Source organism: Trichomycterus rosablanca, chromosome 4, assembly GCF_030014385.1.
Source record: "Trichomycterus rosablanca isolate fTriRos1 chromosome 4, fTriRos1.hap1, whole genome shotgun sequence".
Lineage (NCBI taxonomy): Eukaryota > Metazoa > Chordata > Actinopteri > Siluriformes > Trichomycteridae > Trichomycterus > Trichomycterus rosablanca.
Window position 1 is genome coordinate 14,428,730 of NC_085991.1, and position 5,491 is coordinate 14,434,220.

General features: G+C 34.9%; 1 non-coding gene across 1 annotated transcript; it reads right to left on the reverse strand.

Annotated features, from left to right (window-relative positions):
* Nucleotides 1-2,203: 2,203 nt before the first annotated feature.
* trnap-cgg (transfer RNA proline (anticodon CGG)) lies at nucleotides 2,204-2,275 on the reverse strand. Its single transcript has one exon. It is a non-coding gene; the product is annotated as a tRNA-Pro (tRNA).
* Nucleotides 2,276-5,491: the final 3,216 nt, after the last annotated feature.

Sequence of the window (5,491 nt, forward strand, 5' to 3'; positions counted from 1 at the left end):
GCGCTGATTAGCACTAATTCGTAGCACCTGCGAGTGAAGCTATTTAAGGAAACCCTGAGCATGACTCTGTGCTGATGTGACCTTTTGTGTCTCGGCAACCACATAAAGTCAATGGAATGGTCAGCTAGCCAGCCCACAGCAGTGCTCACTCTTATCTGCTGCAGCTGTTTAAAGTTTTCTTTATGCAATAAACAAAATGATCAAACCAATGATTGTATAGTATAATAATATACATATAATTACCTATATTCGTATATAATAATTAAAATACATATACATAATACATATAATTCCATATTCATAAATATAATACATATTATAGCTTCTAGTATATTATCTATTAAGCTTCTAATACCTATTATAGCAATCTAATATAGTTATTTTAATACTTATAATAACAATAATAAATTATAAATGCATACCTCTATATTACACATAAATATTGTTACCACACCATCTATTTTTGTATTTTACCATGACATAAAGTATAGTAAAATAAAGAGAACACCGCTGTCTTGTGGCGGATACAAAATACTATAATGGCGTCAAAGCCAAAACATATTTTACAACGTAAACTTAACAGTAACAAAATAAATGCAACGAGTTCAGCAACCACATGAAGTCAACGGAATGGTCAGCTAGCCAGCCTAAACAGAACAGACTAATCAGTAACTGAGCACGTGTGATTTACTTAGATTAAAAGAGTGTAAAATAGCCTGTATTCACTACCAGCTCATGAATGTTAATCTACATACTGTTAATGAACAAAATATAGCAGAGCTGAACAGTTACTAGCTTAATAAAAGTATATATTTAAGAGTATTTCAGGAGCTTTGCTTAGATGAACTTACCCACTGCAGTGCTCACTCTATCTGCTGCGGATCTCCCAGCATTCAATTAACTTAATAGAAGGCAGCATATGACCAAGAGATGGCGCTGAACTTATTTGCAGGAATTTCACAAACTATACACACAAACATGAGCATCTTTTAACACTGTTACATCAGCATGTGTCATTTTTGTTTGATCATTAGATTTTAACGGGACACTTGATACGTTTTTTGTATAGTTCAACGAAGCATTCGACTAAACAAGGGCTCATCTGGGATTTGAAACCGGGACCTCTCACACCCAAAGCAAGAATCATACCCCTAGACCAACAAGCCAGTGGAAACATTGTGATACTTTGATCATATTTAAAGCCAACAGTTTGGCGAACTGGTTATAATTAGTCAACTGTAAAGACTTGGATTTTAACAAGACACCTCCCAAAATTTACCAAAGAATCGCAAATCCTGGACAAACCATCCTACTACGACTAAAAGTCCTTCAAATTTACCCAAATATTACAGTAACCAAATAAGTAAAGTTAAAAATCTTTAGGTGAACATTTTTAAAATAATTAAATCAACTTTAATTTACATGTCATTGATCAGTTGGTTCAATTTGTGTTGTTTTTTTTACATACAAATAAAACAATTTAGTTCAGTGGCAAAACAAACGTTATGATGTTTTGTGTTATTGGTTAATAACACTTAAGTTTGAAAGAAATTTACGTTGACATGAGATTTTCCTTGTCGTGTTGACTTCATACTCTGCACTGTTTGACTTTCCTTCACAATGACAGTGCTTTACATTTAAACATGGATTCACAAAACCTTTCGATGGCTTTTAGAATAACTCTGGCAGCATGATTTTATAAAGGTTTTCTGTTTGTTTTAGGACAAAGTTTAAGCTAAAGGTTAGAATTTTAATAATGTGGCCTGGCATCCATGTAGAGAGTTGTTCAAGTTTTGCCATTTAATCACCCCATTTTATTTCCATTTGCACACTGGGATTAGAACCTGAAGATGGGTAAACAAGGGTTCGACCGGGATTTTAACCCAGGACCTCTCACACTCTCATCGAGAATCATACCCCTAGACTAACGAGCCAGCCAGGACAAACACCAGGACATTTATTTGACCTCCGTGGCATAGCGTCAAAACCATGTTGACTGGTTGCACTGGAAAGTGTATTCATGACAAAACAAAATTCAATGCAGATCTTCATTAAAGCATTTCTAACAGTTTAAGCATGAGGTGTCATTAAAGGCATGAAGGGTATTTGCATCCACATAAGCTCACCAACTTCTACCAGTGTATCAGCATGTGTCATTTTTGTTTGATCATTAGATTTTAACGGGACACTTGATACTAAACGAGGGCTCGTCCGGGATTTGAACCCGGGACCTCTCGCACCCGAAGCGAGAATCATACCCCTAGACCAACGAGCCATCAGGAACAAGAGTCTTTGTGTTACTTTGATCTGCGTGACAGACCTTCAAAACTATGTTGTCTGGTTGAGCTGGTAAGTGTGGTCAGTGCTTGCATTACAAAACTATCAAAACCTCCAGTATCAGTACATAGACTGGTTATAACCTCTTTTTAAAGAGTTAAAACATGAAAAATATTTAAAGGCTCCAAATAGTAAAAACTTCTTTTAATTAGTCAACTGTCAGGACTAGGAAGCATTTGAAAGCTTTCTGCCGTTTTCATAAAGTACCTTTGTAACCCTGTGTATTTAGGCAGAATTTACATGTTTACCAATTTAATGCCACCTTTGATTTCTAATTACACAATGTGATACATTTAGAAGAGACATTTTGATGTCAACATTCTTTAGTGAAAGAGCAGGGGATTAAAGAAGGGATCAAAAATTGTTTTTTTCTGCACACAGATGTAGGAAGGAAAGTAAATACATGATGACAGACTCCATCTACTTTTTACTAAACTCTGTAACAGAGCTGCACTGTTGGAAAGTGAAGCTGAAGAAAGGAAGTGATTCTAACATGTATAAGAATGATAACAGGCTTTAAGCTGCACTAGTCTACAGTTCAGTCATGGCATTGCTTGGTTTTGTTTGCCGTCTTTCAGTTATTTTAGGTGAGAAATAATATTATATCTAATGTATTTTTAATAATCTAATGTTTTTTATTTGTTTTTAATTAAATTAACTTTTGTTTTCCTTTTTTTTTTAAGTGTATACCTCTGCACAGACTATTATATCAGTTTCTACCTCTGAAAATGTCTTGGAGGGAAACTCTGTTACTTTATCCTGCAATTACAGTGGATCTGGAAGAGATGAGCTGCTGTGGTATCATCAGTACTCCACATTCAGACCAGAGTTCATTATTCTGGTTGCTGACTATCAAAAAGAAGCTCCAGGTTCTAAGTTTTCTGCAAAGATAAATGAAGCTAAAGATCGAGTGGATCTGAACATTGTATTTGCTGCAGTATCAGATTCTGCTCTCTACTACTGTGCTCTGAGGCCCATAGTGACAGGAAATCCACTGATACTGCACAAAAACCAAACACCTACATTACATGTGATACACGATCAAAAATATTCTTAATAAAACTATTAATATAATAAAATTTTATAGTTCTATATATAATGTTAACCTTAATATAACCTTATTCTGAGCTTACAGACCTCTGTAGTAATATATATTATTTAGATATTAAATTTAATTTGTTATAAATGTATGAGTAATTATAAGTAATTTAGGACAAATTGTTTTATGGTGCTTTTTATGAATCCTACATTAGGTTTTGTGTTTTTCTTATTGGTGTAGTTGTGTGTCTGTTGTCTGAACAAAATGAATGTTAATTATGTATTTTTAAGTATACAGTAATGCTAACTATATAATTATAAGACAGGAAAATGTAGCACATGGACCCTCTTTAATGTATGCATTTATTCATTTAGAGAATTCATTTCTGTGGTTCAGCCTCCCAAAAGCCCTGGGCAGGAAAAAAAAACGTGTAATCCAATCTGATACTGTTGCTTAATGTAAATAACACTTAATGTAAATAACACTTAATGTAAATAAGGACATTGTTTGTGTGTAAAGCAAATAACACACGAAGATATGTTCCAACACAGTGCCGTTGAACATGTGCCACTGATCTACAACCTAGTCATGTCCAAATATGATGTTAGTCACTATTTATTTATTGTAAATAACACAATTATGTGAAGTAATAGTAGCATGACAGTCATTTGTTAGGAGTCAACACACTTGTTCCTGCATTAGGTTGTGATGTAAATACAGCTAAAAACAATAAAGTGCATCATTTGCATTTAAAACACTAATGATTAATTGGTTTCCAAAAGTTCATGGCATGGATTACTTTAGATGTTGGAAACAGATGCATCTAGATGCATGCCATATGAAGGCAGGGTTACCATAAATGCACATGGATTGGGGGTGGGGTGAGTTGGGGTTATGTTCTTTCATACAGTATAGACAACTTTTAGTATGCCAGATGTGAATCTGACACTCAGCTCAATGATGTTACTTCTTCTCTTCATTTTACTCATTACTGATGAAAATGGTAAGTGTTATACAATAAGTATCATACTTCATTGGTTTTTTTTTTTTTCAGTATAACAAGCATTATAGCAATTTTTACTTTAAATGTTTTACATTTAGAATGAAATAAATGTTTTACATTGTTAACATGTTTTATAGCAGAAGCAGCTGAGAGTATTACAGCAGATAAACCCAGCTTAACATCAAATGAAGGCAGCAACATCACACTATCCTGCACATATGAATCAGCATATAATCAACTTCACTGGTATCGACAAAAACCTGGATCAACACCAGAGTTTCTGCTGCTAATTAATGAGGGTACTGTCATCACGGCTTCAACACCTGACCCAAGAATGTCCATCAGTTTTAACAAAGAGAATAAGAAGGTAGAACTGGAGATCGACTCTGCTGCAGTATCTGACTCTGCTCTGTACTATTGTGCTCTGCAGCCCACAGTAACAGGAAATTCAGCTACACTGTACAAAAACCTTCTCTCAGAGGAGGGAGCTATAAGCATGTTTACATTTTTTATATCTTTTGCTTTCTCAGTTCTTAGCCTATGATCTCAAATAACTATAAAGCTTTAGCACAATCTTCTACTGTTGGGTCTGAAATTAGACCCAAGCAAAAAGATTAAAAAATGAATAGTTAATAGACTGCCATTTGCCAAAACAGCATCAATTATTCTAGGTACAGTTGCACATAGTCAGGGATTTTGTAGGATTATAGTCTGGTGTATGAATAACCAATTATACAAAACAGGTGATAGTGCCCTGATGAAAAGAGTATACTAGTTTTTAATATGCTACAGTGCACTACAGTGTATTATTGTCACACTACTGATCAATACACTTAAAGAGTGCTAAAACTGAACAACTATTTTTGTACTTAATATACTTTAGTTGTACAAAAATAATACTCAACTGTATCAACTTTAATTGTGTTAATTGTACTAAACTGGGGCGGAACGGTGGTTTGGTGGGTAGCACTGTCGCCTTACAGCAAGTAGGTCCTGGGTTCAATCCAGGCAGGGCAGTCCGGGTACTTTCTGTGTGGAGTTTGCATGTTCTCCCCGTGTCTGCGTGGGTTTTCTCAGAGAGCTTCGGTTTTCTACCACAGTCCAAAAACATG